The sequence below is a fragment of the Acomys minous genome (assembly GCF_964271855.1).
Source record: "Acomys minous genome assembly, chromosome: 16".
Taxonomy (NCBI): domain Eukaryota; kingdom Metazoa; phylum Chordata; class Mammalia; order Rodentia; family Muridae; genus Acomys; species Acomys minous.
In genome coordinates, this window is record NC_140498.1 from 53901005 (window position 1) to 53913151 (window position 12147).

The 12147-nt window shown below is 43.6% G+C and overlaps 2 long non-coding RNA genes across 3 annotated transcripts in view; one reads left to right on the forward strand and one right to left on the reverse strand.

Annotated features, from left to right (window-relative positions):
• The window catches only part of LOC311587360, a 38455-nt gene extending 36923 nt beyond the window's left edge, over positions 1–1532 (reverse strand). For both annotated transcript variants that reach the window (XR_014775832.1, XR_014775833.1), the window contains exons 1-2: positions 1261–1532; positions 433–538 (exon numbers count right to left, since the gene is read on the reverse strand). This is a non-coding gene — a long non-coding RNA (uncharacterized lncRNA). The remainder of the gene's footprint in view (positions 1–432; positions 539–1260) is intronic.
• Positions 1–12147, forward strand: part of LOC311587362 — a 179116-nt gene that overhangs the window by 136355 nt on the left and 30614 nt on the right. The gene's annotated exons all lie outside the window — the stretch shown is intronic.

Genomic DNA, 12147 nt, shown 5'->3' on the forward strand with positions numbered 1-12147 from the left:
TCTGCTTCCCAGGCCACAGGCCAGAACTGAGCATAAAGCCCAGTATTTTGAAACTGCCAGCTGACTGGCAAACAAAACAACACTTAAGCATAGTTAGGAATACAGGATCTTCACTGGTGGGATTTGGGTTCACACTCCTACTAACCACCCGAAGAATTAAGATTTTTCTCATTAGCTTTATGATTTTCTCCTTCTCCTTCTTATGCCTCCTTCTTCTTTTCCTCCTCCCCAGTGCCCCCCCCTCCTCCTTTTTCTTTCGAGAAAGGGCTTCTCTGCGTAGCCTTGGCTGTCTTTCGCTTTGTAGACCAGGCTAGACTCAAAAATCACAGCGATCCTCCTGCCTCTGCCTCCCAAGTGTTGAGATTAAAGGCGTTCACTGCCACACCCATCCGTGATCTTCGTATTGTTCACCCGACAAGGTAAGTAGCTTACCTGGAACTCAGATTTCCTTATATGTGCAGGTGGGATGCAAGCAGCTCCATAAACCTTTTGCGTCTGACACGAGTAAGAGTTCGTCCTTGTCGGCAGGACTCAGTATCTGCCAATGTTAATGTTTTCTGAATCACAGACAGTACAAGATTTAAAGAGAAAAACAAGCTTGTTTCTGATCTGTTCCATATCCTGCTTCTGATTGGAATATTTGAATAATCGAGGAACCACACTGATGACGACATAGGAATCAGAAGTAGCTATTATTTTTCAAGGGAGGCAGTACGAAGCCTTTACTTTTTAGAGCAGAGATCTCGGCACCCTGTCCTGTGGCCTTAGATTTCTCCAGTTTTCTGTGCAGTGTGCATACAGTGAAAGTTCATCCAGGAAAGTCGTGCATGCGTGCTGCATCTATCTGTCTGTCTGTCTGTCTGTCTGTCTGTCTGTCTGTCTCCCCCCCCTCTCTGTCTCTATCTCTGCATGGCTGTGTGCATGCATGTGTGTGTGTGTGTGTGTGTGTGTGTGTGTGTGTGTGTGTGTGTGTGTGTGCATGCATGCATACATGCATGTGTGCCTGTCTGCCTATCTGTCTGTGTGTGTGCACCTGTCTGCCTGCCTGCCTATCTCGTGTGTGTCTATGTGTGCATACACACATGCACACACATGCACACACACACACAGGAGTGCACAGGCACAGTGAAGCTAGCAGAAAGAGGGAGAGTGGGAAGCAAGTGGAACTTACTCCAACAAACACTCACAGTCCCACCCTCCCCTCCTCCCAGGACAGGTGGGTCACAGGAAGCACAGAAGGAAATAAACACCATAACTCACCCAAAGTGTGATCTCTCCTCTCACTGCAGGGACTCACATCAGCACTCATTCATAAGGATTGTGTGCAGTGGGCTGTGTGGGAAAATGTTGCCAGCACTCCCTGGAGGAAGTTTTCAAACTCAATTTGAAGATGGCCTGGTGACAGCCCCTCGTCACAGCCCTCAGCTACTGTAACTTATTCTTCCTCACGGGCACAGGTTAGGGACATATCTGAGATTCTGTCTCTGGAACACTGTTGACTACAAGCCACCACCTATGCGTTCTAAGCACACTTCTCTTCCAAAACGTTGTTCGTTCGCCCATCCCCCCCCTTAAGTAGCAAAGGAGAACTTTACTTTGATCATTTCCGTTTGCTAGAGAACATCCTTTTTGGTCTCTTGCCTGTGGAGAAAAAGCCTTTAAAGGAAGTGCTCCTGGGGGAAAACTTACGCCAGCACACATCCTGTTGCTTTTCTTTCTTTCTCTGTTGACTCGATTCCTTGTTTGTTTTGTTTCCCCTCTTTGTACCTGCTACTTAGCACACCATGCTCTGTGGTTCTCCAGTTCTTCATCTGTATGCTGGGAGCCAGAGACATGAGATGCCCTCTCCGGTGCCCGTGATGAGCTTGAATCATTACTGTCTCTTTCAACCTCTTCTGTGAGTTGCTGAACATCATCTGCACCGGCTATTAAACAAATTAAAGATGGAGGTTCGTGCATGCCTCAAGAGGGTTGGGGAGGGAGACCTGTCCTCAAACAGTCCTCCTAATAGCACTTAGAGAGAGAAAACACAAAGAAATAAAAATGGTAAACCTTTGACAAGAATTCACAGTGAATATGTGACTGATTCTTTTATCCATACAGCAGGTGGAAGCTTGGTGTGTTTTAGTTTTATAATGATGTAAAATGAAAACTGATAGCGCGGCCTCTGCGGTTTGGTACCCAATGGACTGTGCGTTACTGAAGGAGCGTAGCCTCAGGCTCCTTGAAGAGTGATGGCCACTATGATGGCGCCATGTTAGGACGCATTCTGGGATTCATGCCTGTGCTCTGTCTCTTTATTCACCAGATACTTCTAGCTCATTACTTTTCTTTTCAGAAAAGGGTCATGGCAGCTGCAAGTTAATCAAAGACAAAGTATGCTGTCTTGATACTATTCTTAATGTTAGCACGAAGATCGATGATCTGAACGTTTTCACAGCCTTTACACACTTATTTGCCAGGTATTCCCTTGGCCCTTGGCTTCTGCCAGAATAATCCTAAAAATGATTCATTTTGAAATATCATAATTCCCAAATAATCATTCTTAAGTGTACACATGCGCGCACATTCATAGACACAGATATACACATGTACACATGCTTATGTTCACACACACACACACACACACACACACACACCACCTTAGTCCTATCATACCAATGTGTGATCTTGGCTATAAAAGTTCACAATAATGTAAACTCCCAGATCCTTATTTAGAAGAATCTGCTCACAATTTTATTTTAAATTACTTAGGACTTACTTTTACTATATGGATATGTGTAAAGGGATGTGAACGTATGTACATATATGTGAGGTGTCCATAGGGGCTTTGTTTTGTTTTGTTTTGTTTTGCTTTTCAAGACAGGGTTTCTCTGTGTAGCACTGGCTGTCCTGGACTAGCTGTGTAGACCAGGCTGGCCTCGAACACTCAGCGATCCTCCTGCCTCTGCCTCCCACATGCTGGGATTAGAGGCGTGTGTGTCACCACACCTGGCTTACATTTTTTAAACTTATTCCATTTACTTGGCAGTTCTTGCTGTTCCACAGGCTGAACTATTATGCTGGGATCACCTGCCTGACTGTATCCAGAATGGAAGAGCTACACAGTGGGTTTCCAAAGCCAGCATTAAAACGTGACTCCTTTCAAATACTCTTTTTTCCCTCTCTCTGGCATCATGACTGTAGTAGTGATGGTGATTACAGACACAGTCTGTCTCCAAATGTGGGAGACATACATCTGAGTATGAGGATGCTATCCACCATCTCTCACTCATAAATGCCCTCATACTTACACACATATTTTCTCGGGCCTATTATAAATCTTGATTGCTGTTTTGTATCTAGCTTAATATTTTGTTTATTTTTAATTTATGTAGAATTGTTGTGTATTTGTGAGAGAGTTCTTTGATAGATACATAGGTGACATTTTGTACTGTTCAGGCCAAGGTAAACACAACTAGCTTTCTGACAGCTTAAATGAGATCACTTCGTTATGATGAAAACGTGCGTTGAGTTCTAGAGAACACGGAACCTCCATTGCTTTTCTACCAACCGTCTGCCATTCTTCCTTCCCTCATTCTCATGACCAATAGTAACCGTCATTATTGTCTCAGTTTCTCTAAGCTCAACAATAGATTAGATGACGTGTAAGTAAGTGATGCCGTGCCACACCTGTCTTTCCGCAGCTCAACACAGTGACCTTCAGTTCCATCTGCATTTCACTTTCAGTATTATTGTCCTCAACTTGAGGACAATGTATAGTAACTACACAGCACATGTTTGTATGTTACAAAGCTGGGAAAATAATGGACGTAAAAGACGACGGAATAAGATTGAAAAATATTCTGCCGTATTGGAAGAATAGACCTGTACAACATGACGAAATTCGATTAGAAAAGTAGGGCATGCCAGAGCCATCAGCAGGCTGCTTTAAGCACTCAAGTCTTCTGATAATTTGAAACCAGGACAAGCTTAACCTTGCAAGGGTTGACTGGGGGAAGTGACAAGGAGTTGAGAGCCCTGTCATCATGATATGAATCTGAGGCTTAGTGACTGGGAAGAAAAGGACATGTGGAGAAGGCATTCTCGACTTCTGTGCAATCTAGTGAAAATCCAAATGGCTTCAGAGGTGTCAGCAGGAGCCAGGGGCAAGGGTGTCCATGGCTCTCAGGAACAGACTCCTCTGCGATTTTTCCATGTTCCATGACACTGTAGCAGTCGCCCACAGGCAGCCTCTCTCCTCACCTGAGTCAAATGAAGCAGAGGAATTGAGAAGCAGGTAGCTGGGTCCAGGGTCAATCAGTCGGTGGGTAAGTTACTGTTTTCCTTGTTGTAAACAAAGGCCTGTCAGAAGTAACTCAAGGCAGAAAATGTTGCTTTGGGCTCCTGGCTTAGGATCTGAGCCCCTCATAGCTGGGAAAGTCCGGCGGCAACTGGGGCCCCTAGATGCGTGGTAACAAGAACTTTACATCAATACTTACTTGCTTTCATCTTAGCAGAGCAGGGAGAGGGCGATCAGAGCCAGAAGCTGAGAAAGGACAAAAGCTTTGGGGATTCCAGTGACCCCTACAACTGGCCAGGCCTCACAGCCTCATAAAATAGTGCTGTGATTTGAGGGCCAAGTATGTGAACACATGAGCCCATGCAGGACACTTCAGAATCAAACCACTCCCTACAAGAAACATTGGTGAGAAAGAACATATATAATTGGCTGTTCAAAACCTGACTCTAGATTCACTATGAAAAATGATTTATAAGTGAGTAATCCAAAGCAAATGAACCTGAGAGAGTAAAAATGCAATTTACCTTAGAATGTTCTGCCCAAGTTTATGTATAGCAATCCCTGCACTCGCCGAGATGGTATTCTCAGTGGGAATCTTGTGGCTGACTGGTGGTTAGGTCACAGCAGCAGGACCCTCCTCAGGGGTGAGATTGGTGGCCTTATAAACAGTCCACATGGATAGACCTGGTTCCTTCCACCACTGAGGTTACAGCAGAGGTTCTCAACCTTTTTAGGGATCAAATGACCTTTTCACAGGGGACGTATATCAGATATCCTGCATATCAGGTATTTATATTACAATTTATAACCATAGTAACATTACAGTTAGGAAGAGGCAATGAGATACTTTTATGGTTGGGGGGTCACCACAACATGAGGGTCACAGCTTGAGGAGAGTGGAGAATCATTGGGCTAGAGGAAAAAGCATTCTCTGGGGAAGTTGGCCCTTACCAGGCACCATACCCAGCCTCCCAGCCTCCGGACTGGAAGAAATGTTCCCACAGCATATGAGCCACTTATGGCTTATCTATTTTGCTGTGATACCCCCAAACAATTCATTGTTAGGGACACATCTCGAATCCGGTATTTAACCTTGGTTCCTTCGTCTTTTATTTCTTAGAAAATTACATCTCTACCAGTATCTAACATTCACCACCAAACTCTTGAAATCCATGGAGGGTCTGAAATTATATCTCTCTTGCAAGTTAACAAACCAACTTGCTACAAGCCTTTAGGATGTAGATAGAAGGCTCACATTTCCAGGGTCTCCGAGATAATGAGCTTCATTCACCTGGCAATAGCGAGGCAGATGGGCATCCATCCACATTCTCTCCTGAGCTCCATTATCCATGGCCAAGGCCTGCTCACGTGGTGCAAAGGCAACCTACATTGGATGAGCCTAAATGTTATAATGGGTGGTAAGTATGATTGAGAGTCGGACTCTACCTCTCAACACTGCTTGTTACAGTCATTTGGGAGGAGGGAGAAGGAAAAGAGTCCAGGGACAAGTGTGGTCAGCATGTGCTTTAAAGCCACGTAGAAATGTGAAAGAGCACTGGGGATCATCACTCAGCATTTGCCACTCACCAGTTGCCCCTGCCTGGTGTCGCGGAGTTTCTGTCTGTCTGCTTGTCCTCGGTAACAAGACAAAAGGAAACCATGAGCAGACTTCTCAAACATTCTGTCTACATAGCTCTGTGGCCTTTGCCTTTCTGTTGCACAAGTTGCTGTCGTTTCTGCCTCCTAAGTTTTTGTCTGTATCTCCGCAACTCAGCGTGCCATGTGCTTCAGCAGGAGCTGCCCATCCCCTGCCTTACTTCAGACCAGGCTCCTTGACAGACAGATGAAGGATTGCAGGGCTCATCTGACCTGCTTCCTCCTGCCACTCTCCCTCTTCAGTGCTATTTCCTTTTCAATGTCTGCAACTGATATTTTATAACTTGGGTCCACTTATTTATGATGATTATAATGCAGGTACCAACTACCCTATTGCCAGCTCTTCTCCAACAGGGCCCAGGCCCATGTCCTTTTGTTTGTTTATTTATCTTCCACCAGCTCTGGAACAGTTATCATAATTATTGGTTGTTAAATTGTAGAGACTCAAAACTAACTTTAGTTTCACACCAAAGGTGTGACAGAATGATGTGACAGTTACCCCGAGAACAAAGGCACTCCTCCTCTTTTCTTCTGTGCTACAAGGAGTACAAACTACAACCCAAGGCTGATGGAGAAAAGCCAAAAGGTAAAGAAGGTAAAAAGGTAAAGGTGAAGAAGCCTTAAAGAAAGCATGGCCCAATTGATACCAAAATCCTTCTCCTTACTCAGAGTACGTGTTGTAGCTTTAAAAGAAGTTATAGTTGACCCCCAGTACCCACAGAAAACTGACCCCTAGACCCTCAGAGATAACAAAGTCTACAGATGTCCAAGTCTCTTAAATAATATATGTGGTATTTGCATATACCCCTACACAATCCTCCTGCATATTTCATATAATTCTATATTATGTATAATATGCAACCTAAAGTAAAGTTATGTCAATAGTTATATGTTGATTTGTTTACTGAATATTTTTCAAGTATTTTCCATCCAGGGTTGTTTGAAGCCATGGGTGGAAGGAATGCGATTTCCCTTGGGGCAGAGAATTGCAACTATTCAACCAGGAGTGGTTTCTGTATTTCTACATATTCCATAAGTGACCTTTCTTGCTTATCCTAAGCTCAATGCAACCCTACAGCCTGCTAGACAGCCTTTAAGTTGTTTAGCAAATTCTGATATCATTACCTGCCCTACCAACCGGTCACCTCTCTCTGTCTCTCTGTCTCTCTGTCTCTGTCTCTGTCTCTCGGTCTCTGTCTCTCTGTCTCTGTCTCTGTCTCTCTGTCTCTCTGTCTCTGTCTCTCTGTCTCTCTGTCTCTCTGTCTCTCTGTCTCTGTCTCTGTCTCTCTATCTCTGTCTCTCTGTCTCTCTGTCTCTGTCTCTGTCTCTCTCTGTCTCTGTCTCTGTCTCTGTCTCTCTCTGTCTCTGTCTCTGTCTCTGTCTCTGTCTCTGTCTCTCTCTCTCTGTCTCTCTCTCTCTGTCTCTCTCTCTCTCGTGTGTGTGTGTGTGTGTGTGTGTGTGTGTGTGTGTGTATGTGTATACAGTAACTTTCTTCTTCCCAGATCTATTGTGTGGTGTCTCTATATTTTTAAATATAACACCCAGAAAGCACAGGTTATGAAGAGGCTACAAGCAGGGGAAAAGGGATTTCCTGCTACAAACCCTCATGTATTTTAACAATAACTCAGGGCTGCCTTAGTGCCGTGGGAGAGTCAAAAGGCAACACACTCACTTACTTTGCCAAGTGTGTTCTAAAATGAATCAAATACCCAAATACTGGCACAGCAGGGAAACTTTGGTTTGCCCCCTGCCTTTCTCACATGTGGCATTTCATCCATCTTTCCATTTTATTCCCATGGTAATAATTATATATTGAGAACTTTATGATATTATGTAACTAACTTGTAGTGTAATAAATGAGTGCGCTCAATCCAAACTGAATTTGGATTGCCTTTTTCAAAAATTGTTATGGGGCTGGAGAGGTGACTCAGCAGTTAAAAAAACTGTATAGTCTTCCAGAGGTCCTGAGTTCAATTGCCAGCAACCACACGGTGGCTCACAGCCATCTGTAATGTGCTCAGATGTCCTCTTCTGGAACACAGATGTACATGCAGGCAGAGCACGATAGATAGATAGATAGATAGATAGATAGATAGATAGATAGATAGATGATGGATAGATAGATAGATAGATAGATAGATAGATAGATAGATATAGATATAGTAAATGAATAAATCTTTAAAAAAATATCTTTGTTACTTGTTCAGTATGTGTATGAAACTTTCACATTATACTAGTCCATTTTACTGGGATATATGTTTTCCTGAAAGAAGGCCTTACTATTGCCTCATGCACACAGAATTCACTCCTGGGTGAATTGTCATGTCTCCATGGTTACGACAGGGAGGCACAGAGTGATGTCAGGTAGACCTGGGTCAGGATATTCAATCCAAGTTGCACAATATCCTGTTTTGTAAAATGAAGTTAATAGCACTATGACACACAGTGAGTGAACTCGTCTTAAGCCTCCCTTAGTGTCTGCCACTGGGTGAGGATTTATGGTCAGTTGACATTGTGACTGTGATGACTATTGTATTGTTATTTTATTAGTATTCTTAATTACGTAGGAATTTAGTGGGTAAGGCGTTCTCAAAACGTTAATCTCAGCTGAGTTCCTTCACAGCCTTCAAAAGCATGCAGACTTCCTTTCCTACTTGGTGAGAGCGATCGGAGGTCGGGAGCCTTACCAAGCTGCCCAAGAGCCAGCAGGCAGCAAGAAGCTGTCCACATTGTACAACCCTGTGCTCTGCCCACTCTGCCCACTCTGCCCACTCTGCCATGCTGCCATTGTAATCACCTTCCTGCCTTTAGGGATACCAAGAATCCCTTTCTTCAACTTCAGGTTGGGTAATCTAACCTGGCCTTTACAAACCCTGCTTCCCGAGGATGCATCCCCTGCCCCGTGTGCCCCAATATCGGCCCTTTCCCGGGCTCACACAGTTCTTGTTTTAGATTTGTTTCTGAGGTGCTTAATGAGTAGCGCTTTGTAAGATGCAGTAGTAGCCTGCCTAAGCATTGGCAAGCCAGTCTTTCAGACAACTCTTTTCTGGGCTCAAGTGCAAACACTTGCGGTTTACCTCTGCAAAGCCAGGCCAGCATTTGCATCAAGAACTCAACAATCACGTCTTTGTTCCAGTGGATCTCAACGTTGTTATAAAAGCTCTTAGGCATGAGCCCGAAGCCTTTCCCATATTGTGCCCTACAAGTGAGAGACAAAGGGCTTTGGAATAATTAAACAGAGCACAGTTTCTACATTCCATTTCCTCGGGACTCTAGCCCATAGTCTTAATGCCAGTAAATGGGAGATAGTTGAGAGCCTACACAAGGCTTAGATTAGATTCCTAACCTGTACTCAAGAAAGTATTCCTGCCAATTCCTATGTGGTGGTATTGTAGATCCCTTTTCTTCTTAATTAGCCAGAATATGGATATGTGTTTAAATGAATTTAAAACTCTCTGACGACATTCATTCCACCTCATCAGACTATTTAGAACACAGCCAGATGGATCGAGCATCCTTCACGTGCAAATGAGATGCAAGTCCATTCTGTAGAATATTTGGCTGGTGAGCAAATATCTGGCGTACGAGTTTCTTAGTAAATATGAACTAACTTACTGACCTGTAGGCATGTCTATTTGACCACGAGTTGTCCAAGCTTCTCCATCCACTTCTCCACCTACCCGGCAAAGAAATTTAGGAAAGAATTTACACTAAAGAACCAAGTGTTTGCTCTCTGTCCACATTGGCAAGAACTGGCCCATTCTTGAAAACAATTGCTAGGGTCCTAAGCAATAACACCCCTGCATGGCTTGTTTTGCCGCTGGCTGGGTTCTTTCCAGAGACTTCTGAGCACTCAAGGTTCTTCTTTAGTGTCCTGCCAGGGGAGTCTTGCATCTTGTATGCAGAGTGTGGTCCCTCTGAAGACAGAGGCCACAGGCAGTCACTGTGGAGCTCTCTGGAGCTTTCAGACCAGTAGAGGATAAAGGAGTCAACATGGTGTAAGGTGCTGATGTGCATCTGCAGCTGGTAACTGACGGCTGCCGCTTCCCTGCGGCTTCCTGACCCGAGCATCTTATCAGAGACTCTGCAGCCACCTTCGCAATAGCAAAGAGCCATCAGCAGCTGCTCCCACCATACCTGCAATGGGCTTCTAAGTGTATTTAAAGGTTTAAAATATTTCCAAATTTTGTGTTAACATAGCATGTGCTTTGCTTGCCCTTGGCTTCCGTTCTGTGTTCCCTTCCCGTTTCTCTTGCTGCTCTGGCAGCTCTCGCCTACAAAATGCTGCTTCTTACAAACGAAACACTCTGAATTGTCTCTCAAAGTAAATTGCAGGGCTGGAGAGATGGCTCAGAGGCCAGGAGCACAGTTTGTTTTTCCAGAGGTCCTGAGTTCAATTCCCAGCAACCACATGGTACCTCACAACCATCTATAATGAGATCTGATGCCCTCTTCTGGACTGCAGGTGTACATGCAGGCAGAGCGCTGTATACACAATAAAAAAATATTTTTTTAAAGTAAATTGCACAAATCCCAGTCAACGATGATTTTGGTAAATACAGTTAATGCTAAAAGATTAAACTCATGATACCTGACTTCCTTATTGTTAAGAATTTAAAGTTATGTTTTTTATTTAGCTAATTGTCAACCTTTTCCTTGCCCCAGAGTACATAATAAAAATAATATGCTTTATCTAGATGTGTTCCATTTCCTGAGATACAGCCATTTATTTTGATAATTTAATGAAGACTTTTTATATTTTAACTATAATCCAGACTGACACTTTCTAGTCACCGAGAAGGGAAAATTCTTTCTGTCAAACACACATGCACACATACACACACACACACAGTAAGCTACATGGTGATTCAGAACATCCGGGGTCTGCCTGAGTGATTAGTGACCTAGAAATGAACTACTAACCTAGCAGATGTGCAGAAGTCCCTGTGAGGATGCTACGTGCAGACACATCTAGAGCTAGGAAAGGAACACAGAGATTTCCCTAATGTTTTCCCTCTGGCTTGATTGATATTCAAGATGAAGAGGACTTAGCTGGAGACGGGCTTTCCATCCTTTTAGCTGCTGGAGCTAAAACTTGGAGGCTTAAGCTTGTATTATTCGCCAAAGGGGCTGGAGTGAAGACTTCCATTTTCCTGCGTCAGGATTAAAACTTGTTGAACGTGTGCATTGCACTCCTGACACATGCACATGCGTACTTTGAATTACACTTCCAGTGATCCTGACAAGTGTGCACTGATTCCCTTTTATGGCCTAGTTTCTACTCTGCAATGAGTTATAAGTTTATAGAGGCGTTAGACATACATGGTCTTTCCCAAGAATGGGCTCGTCATTCAAAAAGCCATAGTGCAGCACTCTGGGGTCCCTGGCATCTTATTCTGACTTTGGAAGCAACACTCAAGTTCTCCAGAAACTCAAGGTTGACAATAAGTGCATCTTATAGAATTGACCCTATTGCTGTTTAGTGGCAGTGCTGGTGTCCTGTGACTCTTCCTTGGGGAACACATGATCAAACACCTATTCTCCCAAGATAGAATGCCCAAGGCAAACCAAAAAAGTCATTGGCAACCTTAGGGATGGGACTGCCAATATCCCAACTTCCTGTGCTTCCTGCTCTTTCTGAAGGTTTTTTTTTCGGCTTCTGTGGTCTTACAAGGCGGCCCATCCCATCAAAGACGAGCCGTTTCAATTCACAGGAAACAACTATACAACATCTGGGTGTCTGTCACCTTCTGAGGGACACCTTTTGGTTCTGACCTTAGGAATGAATTTCAGCTCAGTAAGTATGCTGTTCTTTAGAGGCATCAAGCTAATGGTAGCCATAGCTTACACAGCACTCTTCGTGATGACATAAAGACGTGTATTATTGAATTCTCTGGGTGTCTTGTCTTTTTCCAGACCCACTGTCTTCTGCTCCCTTCTATTTAAGGTTTAAGGTTTAAGGTTTAAGGCTGCTGAAACTGGCTTCCACATCTTTATTTTTGTTAGCAAGAACGGTGGTTCATGCTTGTTTCTGTTTCTTCAACCGAAATTTTAAAATCAATAGAGGTGGAACTCAAAAGTTCTGTGAGTCTTACAGACTTCTACTGAAATAAAAAAATATTTATATGACAGTTTTGCTACCTAAGCTCTAAAGTTCTTATCCTTAAAGACAATGAATGAAAGTAATTAACTGTGACTAATACAGTTGA